Raw genomic sequence first — 13485 nt, 5'->3', positions numbered from 1 at the left:
AGCAAATGGAGGTATTTTACTGTATACAAAAAGTTTACATGCAGCTGACCATGTTTTTGTGTACACTAAAAAAATGCATCCGTTTTGATCCCTTTTTTTTTAATATCAATGAAAAAACTGATCAAAACGGATTGCACACAATTGCGTCCGTTTTTCCATCCTTTTTTTTGTTGCAAAAACATGAAAAAAACTGACTGCAAAAACATAGTGTAAACCCAGCCTTAGGGTATGTACACACTACAGAATCACGACAGCGAGCAGGTGCGAGTTGCAGAATCCGCAACGGATTTTCTGTCGGGATTTCGTAGTGGGCACATACCCTTATAGTGGTAAATGTGAAATCACCACAACATGTTAATATAACCTATAAATGAAGTGTCTGTTAACACATACAGCATCTGCAGTAGATTTGATGTTGCACTGATATCTGCAGAATGCAATCTGTGACATCAAATCTGCTGCAGATCCTGTAGGTGTGACTATACCCTAAGGGTTGCTTCACACACCATATATGCAGCGTATTTTCTGCTGCGATACGCAGTAGATTAGATCTAAATAACTGAACACAGCATCAAATCTGCTGCAGATCTGCTGCGTATACGGTGTGTGTTTGTACCCTAAGGGGGGCATTTATTAAGTCCCGTGTTTTTTACGCCGGACTTATAAATGCCCCCGCAGCTCCGGCGCTACAGGGATTTATGTAGAGGCGGACTGCCTCTACATAAATCCCGTGCGCGCCGGTGCGCACCGCCGAAAACCTACGCCAGCTGAGGACTGGAGTAGGTTTTCGACGTACATTTGGGCGGAACGGATGGTAAATCGCGCGGACTCAGAGTCCGCGCCCTCCGTTCCGCCCACTACACGCCCCCTTTCCGCCCCCCTGGCGTACTCAGCGGAAAGTGCCGATTTGCGAATATTTTATTCGCAGATCGGCCATTTGCGTATAAAAAAATACGCAAATCGTCACTTTCCGCCGAAAATCATCCGTTCGCCGGATGATACATGTGGCCCTAAGGGTATATTCAGTGTCAGTGTCAATGTGATTACATATGTGCAGCAGTAGTTTCATCCCGCTGCGAGTATGTAAGTGCCGGCCCCATTAGCTGCCGGGAAGTTACTTTACCTGCTCCACTCTCTGGCCGCATCTGAGGCTCCCAGCACCTGCCCAGCCAATTAGTGACTGTGGCGGGACCTCTGGGAGCCGAGAGCCTCAGATGCGGCCAGAGAGTGGAGCAGGTAAAAGTATCTTCCCGGCGACGGGGGGTTAATGGGGCTGGCACTTACATACTCGCAGCGGGATGACAAACCTGCTACAAATATGTAATCACATCGACACTGACAAGAGAGGTATCCTCAGCAGATTTCACTGCAAACTCGCAGCATGAAATCCGCTGCAGATATGTTATGTGTGAAGCTACCCTTAAAGGGATTCTCCAGATAAATAAACTTGTTTTAAATCAACTGATTTCAGAAAGTTATCCAAATTTGTAAATAACTTCTATTTAAAAGTCTACCAGTACTTATCATCTGCTGTATGTCCTGCAGAATGTGGTGTATTTTTTCCAGTGTGACACAGTGCTCTCTGCTGCCACCTCTGTCCATGACATGAACTGGCCAGAGCAGCAGCAAATCCCCATAGAAAACCTCTACTTTATTGGACAGAGTTCCTGACATTGACAGAGGTGGTAGCAGAGAGCACAGTTCCAGACTAGAAAGAATACACCACTTCCTGCAGGACATACAGCAGCTGATAAGTACTGGAAGACTTTACAGTTTTTAAAAGAAGAAATTTACAAATCTTTATAACTTTCTGAAACCAGTGGATCTAAAAACAATGTTATTTCCCATGCATGCATACAATTACTTAGTAAATGTGCGCATAAAATACAGGCATGAGCAAAAAGTTTAGTTTTTTTGTTTTTTTTAATATAAATTTGCCCTATTGTGGCTCTGGTGGAGGTATTCTTTATACTCATGATAGATATCACATGTATTCATTCCCCACAGAGTCTCATTACCCTCATGTAACCATAGAGTTCTCATTGCCTCCAGCAAATCCTGCTAGTCAGGCCAGTATTTAGGAAACTCAATAGCCCGTGATTATTTGGTGACACGCAGCACTTGTACAAGCGGAGCCTTGCCGGTATAGAATATGTAGTGTACAAAGGTAACTTATAACAATTAGCCTTAAGAAACAATAGGCACAACTACAATTTAATGCTCCATTTCTGCAGAAAGCTGCAGTATATTTAAGGAAGTTTGGTATAGATATTACTATAAATGCAGAATTACAGGCTCTTTAAATCCACGGGGTATTTTGTTACCATATTTGTGAATAAGATTTTCTCTTCCCTTCTTGACAATTTCAATCCACAGTAAGTGGCTATGTTCACACAACGTCAAAAAAAGAGAAACGCCGTCCACTTTTTCTATTTAAAAAGACGTCAGTTATTGCTGTGATTTAAGTTACTTTAATGCAATGAACTGAAGGGAATGGAATGACGGCCGGCCAATGCACACAGTGTATAAAATGATGGAAGTTGCCTGTGCGGATGTCAAAATAATGATCATGTTATTTATTTTCAGACGTCTATTGCAAACAGCGGACGTTATTTTTTTGTTGTTCATAAACAGTTTTTATTTTTTCACCACCCTTTCACCGTTTTTACTATTAACTTCAATGGTCTTTTCAATTAACGACACACCTTGAGGGTGCCTTCACACCTACCGACTCACAGCGTTAATAACGCTGCAAGTCAGCTAGGTCTTGGCAGATCACTGTCATTACATACACGCAGTGCTCTGAACGACTGCTGCGTGTATGTAAATCTGCCAGCCGCTTAACCCCTTCAGCTCCCGCCCGCCTCCCGCTCTGTTTACATTACCTGTCCTCGCTCCACGGGGTCCCGGCGTCCTGCTCTCCCGCCCGGCCAATCAGTGGCTGCGGCTGGGCAACACACTGATTGGCCGGCATCAGAAGGGGTTAAGCGGCCGGCAGATTTACATACACGCAGCGGTCGTTCAGAGCACTGCGTGTATGTAATGACAGTGATCTGCCAGGACCTAGCCGAGTCGGTAGGTGTGAAGGCACCCTGAGGCCAATTAGTCCACCTGAACTAGAGTAATGTACCAACAGCCAATGGCGTAGCTGCCATAGAGGCAGGGTAGGAAGTTGCTATGGGGCCTGTGCAGGAGGGGGGCCTGGGGGAGATATAAGAGCCTCCTGAGATCTTCTGCATAACCCCTTATGTACTGCAGTGTGTATTGACCCAATGTTTACTTACATGCTGCAACACAAAAAAAAAAAGGTTAACAGACGGAAGACAAAAAATATCCATAAGGGCTCCTAATGGTCCCTTATAGTTAAGTATAGTGGACTGACAGAGCAAGCAGCCATTGGCTCTCTGCTCTGCCTGTCAATTTTGTGGCTGCAGGCAGGATTCTGCTTCTGGCCACAGGAGATATTATTTTTTGGCCACATCACTGATACATACTGTATATATATATATATATATATATATATATATATATATATATATATGCAGTGCTTTTTCTTGTGCATAGGGGAGGGGGGGAACTTACAGTTTTTTGCTAAGGGGCCCCGTGAATCCTAGCTACGCCCCTGCCAACAGCCGTCATTGCCCTGATGGGCAACCAAACAGAGGAGTGACGGACAAAATGATCTGTTTGTTCTATTATTTTATTTATTTATTTTTTTGCAGATGCTGAGAGATGCCCTTTAAATAGTGACAAACCTAGTGTATTGCTAATAAATGTTAATGGCTTTAAGGGCCAACGCCCCATGACTGAGGCTATTCTTAGTTCACAGTTCAATATAATTTTTCTCATTTATGAATCTAAAGGACAAAGGTTTAAAAAAAAATAGTTGATGACTGTGTATAGAGTCTGTGTTATCAGGCATGTAATTATAGTTATTGACTACAGAATCTAGAGAGTTAAATGGCTGTGATTGGCGGTATCTCTAATCCCAACCATTGAGGATAGTGTCAGCTGTCTAAAAAAGCCAAACCAAAATCATAGTAACCAAAGCCGAGGACAGAGCAAAGAGGAAATGTCACCACAAAGTCAAATTGATGATACTGACACATTATGGAAGGCGGAGAACGAATCCATTACTTGCCTTCCCCATCTGTAAGGTCCGCAAAATTGCGGATGTGTGGAAGAAGCCTAACTAGTCTCCATCACAACCAAGAGACACTGTCTGTACCATGAGAAGAAAGAAGAGCCTGGAACTGCCACAGGACTGCGTTGAGGTTCGTACATCATATTACGTACAATGTACATTAAAGTGTACCTGTCGTGTACCTGTCAAAGTGTACCTGTCAAAAACTTTTGATATGTCACAGACACATTTCAAAAGTTTTGATAGGTCCCGGTCAAAGTGCTCAGACCAGTACTGATCAGGAGATAGAGTGGGGAAAAGACCAGTAATGGTGGGTTCACAATACGGAATCCGCACGGATAAAGTCCAACAGATTCCGTCATTTGAACCCACTCATGGCGGCGCGCATCTCCGCCCGTGACATAGACAGCATTCTATCCATGGGCGAATTCCGCCATCTGCCGAAAGAATTGACATGTCAGTTCTTTCGGTGGATGGCGGAATCGGCCTGGCCATTGAATGGTGTCTATGGCACAGGCGGATATGCGCTGCCGCGAGCGGGTACAAGCGACGGAATCCGCCTGAACTTCTCCACCGTATTCCGTATTGTGAACCCACCCTGACACTATAAACTAATGCAGCAGATGTGATTACCCATGTCCAAAATATAGGTTCTAGTCACATTTCTAAATGTTTCTACCAGCATTGGGTAATAATTCTCCTTAAAGCGACTCTCTACCCACAATCTGTCCTCCCCAAACCACTTGTACTTTCGGATAGCTGCTTTTAATCCAAGATCTGTCCTGGGGTCCGTTCGGCAGGTGATGCAGTTATTTTCCTAAAAAACAACTTTTAAACTTGCAGCCCTGTGTCAATCAGCCGTGGCCTAGAGTATCTGTGCCCTATATTTGGACCACCCCTCCGTCCCTTCTCCTTGCCCTCTTCATCATTAGGAATGCCACCGGCAGAATTTTTCCTATTCCTCTGCAGTGAACACTGCACAGGTGCCTTAACGATCCAACCCATGTGTCGGGCTCACACAGCTCATTAATAGGAGACAATCTGCCTGGAGTATTCCTAATGATGAAGAAGGTGGGGAGGAGGGACAGAGAGGTTGTGCCAGCCTAATGCACACACACTCTAGGCCCAGCCGTTGGGCACAGGGCTGCAAGTTTAAAAGTTGTTGTTTTTAGGACAATAACTGCATCACCTGCCGAACGCACCCCAGGACAGATCTTGGGTTAAAAGCAGCTATCTGAAGGTATAAGCGGTTTGGGGGGGACAGATTGTGGGTACAGAGTCGCTTTAAAGAGGGTATGATAAATACATATGGAAACTAATGGTCCTATTACATGGAGCAATAATCTGCCGAATCAGGCCGATTCAGCAGATAATCACTCAGTGTAATAAAGACAGCAATCAGCTGATGACATTGATCATCTGCTGATCATGTCTTTTGATCTGGATCTAAAATAATTGGCTGCCTACTGCACATTGCTACATGTAATAGTGATGTGTGGCTGACGGCTGACGACTGTGTGAAGAAAATAATTAGGTTCATGTATACCTGACTGCCGTCTCTGCCCGTTCCCCGGTATCTACCTGGCTTCTGCACGGTCCCGCAGCTGCGCAAGAATTTCAAAGCCGGTTTCTGAAGTGACAGGCCTCTCAGCCAATCATTGGCTGACAGTAATTCACTGAGCGGCCTGTCACTTCAGAGGCCAGCTCTGTAGTTCTCATGGAGGCGGCTGTGAAACCAAGCACAAGCCAGGAAGTTACCGGGTGCTTCACTCCAATTCAAGGTCTTGACTTATGTATACCAAGCCAGGAATCTCCCGAAAAAGAAAGAATACCTAGACAGCTATTTTGGAGCTATTGTCCCTCCTTAGTGCTGGCTCTGGCTATTATGTATATAATGGGGGAGATTTATCAAACATGGTGTAAAGTGAAACTGGCTCAGTTGCTTCTAGCAACCAATCAGATTCCACCTTTCATTCCTCACAGACTCTTTGGAAAATAAAAAGATGGAATCTGATTGGTTGCTAGGGGCAACTGAGCCAGTTTCACTTTACACCATGTTTGATAAATCCCCCCCATTATGTATATTGCTTGGTTCAGGACCTAGGAAGTGCTGTCTGGTTGTTGCACTGGTTGCTCTGTACTCTGTGCTCTGTACGCCATTTTTTTTTTTTTTTTAGTTGATTGTATAATTTAGCAGAAGGAGGTAATAAATATAAAACTTGTCATTGAGATACATTCATGGGCATTTTATGTCTCTGCTTTTCTTAGTTTCGGTTCAGCGCTATAGTGAGCTCCACCCTGGTATTTGCGTTATGCGACATAAACCTTGATGTAGATATTCACCTTTGAGCATTATTGTAGTTTTTGAAGTTGAATAAATTTACATAAGAATCTGAGTAACCTTGCAAGTACATTACATTACGTATAATGTAGGGATTCCAAATTATAGCCTATCACAATGAAGAAATGTATTAAAGATGTTTATACACGGTCTGAACATTGTCTGTGGGGTGGAATTCCATAAAACACCACCCTAAACTGGGCCTGTCAATGTAAACTATTTCAGATTCCAAACGGTAGACGGAGCAGGGAGAGAAGTGTAAAGATGTGTGCGACTTGTGTATCTCTCCCCTTCTCTGGGTAAGCGTGACACTGCCCGAGCTGCACTTTAAACAAGTGACAATTTCCTTCATCAGCGCTCGTGTACAGAATGTATTGCATGGCTCGATGGTAATGTGGACAGGGCTGCATGAACAATCACTAGATTGTTTATGTGGCTGTTTGCTTTAAAGGGGTTGTCCAGGATTAGAAACAACTCAGATACTTTTCTTTTCAGAAACAGCTCCACCCCTGTCCTCAGGTTGTGTGTGAGATTACAATTCAGCTTCTTCACTTCAATGGAACTGAGCTGCAAAACTACAAAGAAGCTGAGGACATGAGTGGTGCTGTGTCTGGAAGAAAGAAGTCACATTTTTAATGTAATCAGCTGTCGGCCATATGGTGTGTTTACACAGACAGATTTTTTTTAAGGCAACGCCAGGAACAGACCATAAACAGAGAATAGGTCAGAAAGGAAAGACTGAGATTTCTCCTCTTTTCAAATCCATTCCTGGCTTTGGCTTAAAAAAATTGTCAGATAATCTGTCTGTGTAAACGTTGATAGATCAGAATTGAGCATCAGCTGTCATCTGATCACTGGCCCTATTACACTGTGATATTTGCCTGACAGCCCGTGTAATAGGACCTTAAAACTTGTATTGGTGATCTGTGTTTTGTAAAGTATAATCCTTACACCAGGCACTGTACTACATCTTATGCATGAAGAACCTATTGCCTTTTGCACTAAAGTGGTACTCCGGTGAAAATGGCTTTCTACCGAATTAACTGGTTTCAAAAAGTTATATAGTTTTGTAATCTACATCTATTTAAAAATCTCAAGTATTCCAGTACTTATCAGCTGCTGTATGTCCTGCAGGAACTGGTATTTTCTTTTCAATCTCACACAGTGCTCTCTGCTGCCACCTCTGTCCATGGCAGGAACTGGCAGCAAATCCCTATAGAAAACTTTACTGATATTGGACAGTTCCTGTCATGGACAGAGGTGGCAGCAGAGGGTACTGTGTCAGCCTAGAATAAATACACCACTTCCTGCAGGACATACAGCAGCTGATAAGTACTTGAAGACTTGAGATTTTAAATAGAAGTAAATTACAAATCTTTATAACTTTCTGACACTAGTTGATTTAAAAGAAAAAAAAAAACAATCGCCAGAGTACCCCTTTAAGCTCAGCTAAACTTTTAGTGATTTGTCTGATATCAAATTAGTGAGCTGTTTCCAACAGTTACTAGCAGAATTTTTAGTGTAGCGTTATTAAGGGGCTATAATACTACGGTACTTGGTAGGGGATTATGCAATGGCCCACATTTATTATCATTTTTATTAGAATTATTTTTTAAATTTATATATGTCTACATTACCTGTAAAGATGAAGCCACACACAGACTTTGTCAGTGTCTTTGTCATTATAAAAACCTTTGATATGTTGCAAAGACATGTGAAAGTTAGGAACTTTAGTGAGTGTTCAGATGCCCCAATGTCTAGAAATAGGTGGAGGAAGCATAGAACTGAGCGCTTCTCTCACTGCAATCTCTGTCTAGCTGCATGAGTTCTATAGACTTATAACTGAGTTCTATAGACTTATAGTTTGGACCGATCAAAACTTTTGACATATCAGTTTGTTTGTTGTTGTTTTTTTTATAACAATAGGGACATTGCCACAGGACAGTAGCAGTCATATATGAAGATGTGACTTACATTACATTTTATTATATAACACATTTCTTCTTGATACGTGTCGTTTAACATTCACATTTCATAAGACTCAATGGTTTGTACCTGTCGCACCACTCTTTGTACAGCCAGCGTTGTGTGACAGTTCTTATCATAGTCCTATCTCCCCTAAACTAGTCCGCCACTGTCCTCTGCTATTTATCTGCTCACCCTGCTGTTTCTGGACTCTTTAGATATTAGTCTTTGGTGACAGAAGCAAACTCTGGACAGTGCGGCAATTTCTTTTTTTACTGTATACTCAGTCCATATTGTATACATTAATATATATCTCTCAAGTACAGTATACACTGTATATATTAATACACACATGTACAAGTAACCATAAAACAGTCACTGTTTCTAGGTACATATACTAGACAGACTGTAAATATGATATTCCTCTTGTACAGTACTATTTACACAGACTGTATACTGCAGTACACACTGTTATATAGTACAATATATAAGCTTACTTTGTACATTACAAATGTATGATCCACCTAGTGTTTAGTATAGCAACCTCACTAATATACAGTATGTACATATTATACTACATCAATAAACATCTTAAAAATGATGGACATGTAATGCTCATATAGTATACAGTATATTGCACATATACTGCATGGATCACACATACAATTCAGCACAAACCTTATATAGTACAGAAGGCATACATTACATATTCTCTATGCAGACAGGTATACAGCTGTATACAGGAGCCAGACCCCCTGTATTACACCTGTGATAGGTGACATTACCTGTGATGACAGTCAGGTCTCTTTCTCCTTCAAGGTTCCTGCAGATCTGTCTCCAAGTGCACATCCACCCCCCAATTCCCTATGGTGGAGCAGCAGGTGTGATCACACACAAGGTGCAGACAGCAGCCCTCTGCTCCCTCCTGTCCCCACTGCTGCCTGCACTCTGCTTGTCCCGGAAATCTTCCCTGGAAGCCGTGTCCAGGGAGACAGCAGCTCCCAGCCTCCTATGGAGGAATGTCCTGGACACAAAACTCACCTCCCAGTCATCACACCCAATAAAACAGCTCAGTGCCACACACACACTCACATGGAGGTACACAAATACTGCCAGCAGACAGGGAAGTAACCTGAGCAGGCATCACAGTGCAGCCCCTCCATCTCTGTCTGCTGGCAGTTCCCTGCTAGACAGTGGTGGTGGTGGTGGACAGCAGACTCCTGTAGGTAAGTAGTCCACTCTTCTGTGTCTCTGTAGGAGAATGGTGTAGTAGGGACTGAGGGCAGAATTCACATGTTTTTGTAAGTCTAGATTACTTGTTATGTAATTGCAGTTTTGCTACCAAAAGTTAAAAAAAAATCCTATTCACACCAATGCATTAGGAAACACAGTTTTTTTTTTTTTGCACCTGCAAAATAAATGTATATGTCCGGAAAATTTGCTGACTATGTTACTATGTTACTTGTTATGTTGAGCCCATTAAACTGAGTGGAGGCACAATCCAAAACACTACAGCGTCTCATTTTGGAATAGTTTGCTTGAGTATACACCAGGAAAGGTAAACGTGATGTGAGCTAAAGGCATAAGGCTGGATTCACACTGAGTTTTTGCATCCGATTTTTTCCATTTGTTTTTGCAAAAAAATGGATAGAAAAACGGATGCAATTGTGTGCATCTCTTTTCATCCGTTTTTCCATTGACTTCCATTATATAAAAAAGGGATCAAAATGCATCACTTTTTTTTAAACGTACACAATAAGGTCAAGTATGTTTTTGTGTACAGTATGTCAGACTGGGTTCACACTATGTTTTTGCAAAAAAAACGGATGGAAAAAACGGATTCATGTGTGGGCATCCGTTTTGATTCGTTTTTCCATTGAATTTAATTATTAAAAAAAGGATGAAAACTGATCAGTTTTTTTTAATGGGCACAAAAATAAGATGTTAAAAAACCGATCCGTTTTGATAGGGTTTTTTTTTATAATTGAATTCAATGGAAAAACGGATCAAAACAGATGCACGCATGCATCTGTTTTTTCCATCCGTTTTTCATCAGTTTTTTTGTAAAAAAAAAAAAAAAGGATGAAAAAAAAACGGATTGCAAAAACGTAGTGTGAACCCAGCCTTAAAAAATATGATGCATTTTGATCCCTATTTGTATAATGGAAGTCATTGGAAAAACGGATCAATATGGATGCACACAATTGCATCCGTTTTTTGCAAAAAACAGATGAAGAAAACGGAAATGTTGTGTGAACCCAGCCTTAACCAGAATTTGTAAATGCCCCTACTTTCTTGCAAAAACAGCACTACCTCTTTCCCCAGGTTGTGTGTGGTATTTAATTTTAGCTTCATTCACTTCAAAGGAACTGAGCAGAGGAAATCAGGAGTGGAACCGACAGAGAAAAACTATAATGGAAAGATTTTCACAGTTTCTGTATTTTCAACCGACTCATGGTCTTGGTTAAAAAAAATACTGAGCAAAATACTGTATGTGAATAAAGCCCTAAGACTTCTATTACATGTTGGATAAACACTGTTTGTAATAGGATGAGCAATTAGACTAGAATCAAGCAAATGCTCATTTCTCCTTGACAGGTTAAAAAATTTTGTCTGTCACACATTACTCTGTATTATACAAATATACATTTAAAATGCATATACATGTATGTGTGTGTATATGTAAATGCAGTTTTTGGCCACTTGGGGCACTAGCTACAGGTAAAACCAACCTAACGCAGCTTTCATATGGCTGTGCTTCAGTATGACCGTATTCTGAATCAGTATTTGCAAACCAAAACTAGAAGTGGATCAAATACACGGGGGAAAAGTAGAGTACAAGGATTTTGTATCAATTGTGTTTTGACTCACAAATACAGACCAAAATACTGCAGCGTGAAAGTAGCAGATGGTATAATCCTGATATCAGAAGCCACACAATGAACACCAGTGGTGACTAACCATTTGACTAAGGGTAAGTTCACACGTAATGGTGGATTTCATGTTGCAAGTTCGCAGCCACATCCACTGCAAATCCCAAGGCCCTATTCCACCAACAGATCTGACGATTATCTGATTATCTGCCAAAAATTTGAAGCCAAACCCAGGAACAGACTATAATCAGAGAACAGGTCATAAAGGAAAGACTGGATTTCTCCTCTTTTCAAATCCACTCCTGGGTTTGGCTTCAAGTCTTTGGCAGATAATCTGTCGTCAGATCTGTTGGTGGAATAGGGCCTTTACTGTCATTCTGAATAGGATTACATACTTGTAGCAGAATTTTCATCCCGCTGAGAGTATGGAAACACCGGTCCCCTTAACCTGCAGCGGCCCAGTGTATACAATACCAGTCCACCCTCCAGTTTGCTTTGGGGGCTCCCAGCATCCTGACGAATCAGTTTACTGTCCCGCCTCAGTCACTAATTGGCTGAGCGCGACGTCCAGATGCCAAGAGCCCCCTTTCTGCCATAGCATAGCATAGATCAGTGTTATCGGCGATCTATGTATAGAGCCTGCCTGAGAGCAGACTCTATACATGGATCGCCGATCAGACAGGACGGAGGTGTTAAGCTTACCCCCGCCTGTGGGCACAAGCGATCGGCACCCGCGCAGCATGGCTGCAGGGGTCCCGATCACTCAGTGACAGAAGCTTGTTCTGTCACTGAGTTCCTTAAAAGCCGCAATCGCTATAGATCGCAGCATTTAAGGGGTTAATGAGATGCAGAAAAATCCACAAAGATAAGATTTTGTTGCAGATTAAGTTTAATAATAATAATAATAATAATAATAATATTTATTTGTATAGCGCCAACAGATTCCGCAGCCTATTTTCACACAATGTACAAACAATTGCCATTCCCTGTTTAACGCTACCTACAGCCAGAATTAATGATCATGTTCCTTAATCCCAGCCATAGTGACTGTTAAACAATGTCCGTTTATGCAGAACGGCCGTTGTTTATACAGCATGGGAACATAGCCCTTCACAGTTAACAGGAAAATCCATGCACAGTTTGCACTGCATTTTTCTGTTTTCATTGCAGTAGCTTTCATTTCAACATACATCAAAAAAGGGGTTGACCACAGTTTTGTGCGCATAAAAAATGGATCCATTTTTTCTTTTTATTATGTAACTCAATGGAATGGATTCCGCAGTATGGCACATGGCTGCATCTGTTCTACCATCTGTATTTTACCTTTTTAACATATATGTTAAACAAAAACGCACTGTGAGCCTAGCCTATCAGTGTAGACGGCTAAGCTTTGTGATCTTTTTATTTGCAGCATTGAAGCCATTGAACTACGTTCAAAAGTTTTGATAAGAAAAACTGCAAAGTTCTCCACCATTTTGGGTTTGGTGCCCAAAGTAAGTTTGTAGTAAAAGTTTTACTTTGTTACATCTTATTCTTAACATTTAATTTCCATTATTCAAAATAAAAACTGTAAACATAAAAAAGCGCATCTATATTGAAATGGTCACATGGCCAAAATGAAATCATAAAAAACTTTTGAATTGTAATGTATTTTTGTACTTTTCTATGACCAATTGTCTTTCCAAATAAAAGTTTGAAAATGGTATTTAGCACTTTGTTTTATTTTCTGATCATTTTAGGTTCCTTTTTTATGGGGGCAATATGTCAGCAAATGAGCACTGATCAGCGAGATCAGAAAGACTGTCATTAAATACACTGTTATTGGTCACAAATCTCCTGTTTGGACAGAGGTATATGGTTTGAAAATTTAAGTTCTACTTCCCGGGTGAAGATTCATAGTGATGGGTACACTTTAAATGGACTCTTCCAACCAACCCTCCTCAAAACCCTTATATACAGTCATCTGTAAGTAGGATAAAGGATGCTGATTCCTAATCTGTAATTTCTAGCATTCTTCTCCTTTGTATTTCATGGATTAGCTGTGTTCTTTTCCCATACACCTCCATTAGAGGTCCCTTAAGGACAGAGCCAATTTCGATTTTTGCGTTTTTCGTTTTTTCCTCCTTGTGCTTAAAAGGCCATAGCACTTGCATTTTTCCACC

General features: G+C 41.4%; 1 protein-coding gene across 1 annotated transcript in view; it reads right to left on the bottom strand.

Moving 5' to 3' along the window:
* Positions 1 to 9453, bottom strand: part of TMC5 (transmembrane channel like 5) — a 69234-nt gene extending 59781 nt beyond the window's left edge. Inside the window, exon 1 of the mRNA XM_069983756.1 lies at positions 9236 to 9453. The gene's annotated coding sequence lies outside the window, so the exon portion shown is untranslated. The remainder of the gene's footprint in view (positions 1 to 9235) is intronic.
* Positions 9454 to 13485: the final 4032 nt, after the last annotated feature.

This window comes from Dendropsophus ebraccatus, chromosome 9 (assembly GCF_027789765.1).
Source record: "Dendropsophus ebraccatus isolate aDenEbr1 chromosome 9, aDenEbr1.pat, whole genome shotgun sequence".
Lineage (NCBI taxonomy): Eukaryota > Metazoa > Chordata > Amphibia > Anura > Hylidae > Dendropsophus > Dendropsophus ebraccatus.
Note: the sequence above shows the minus strand (reverse complement) of the source record. Positions and strands in the feature narration are given on the sequence as shown.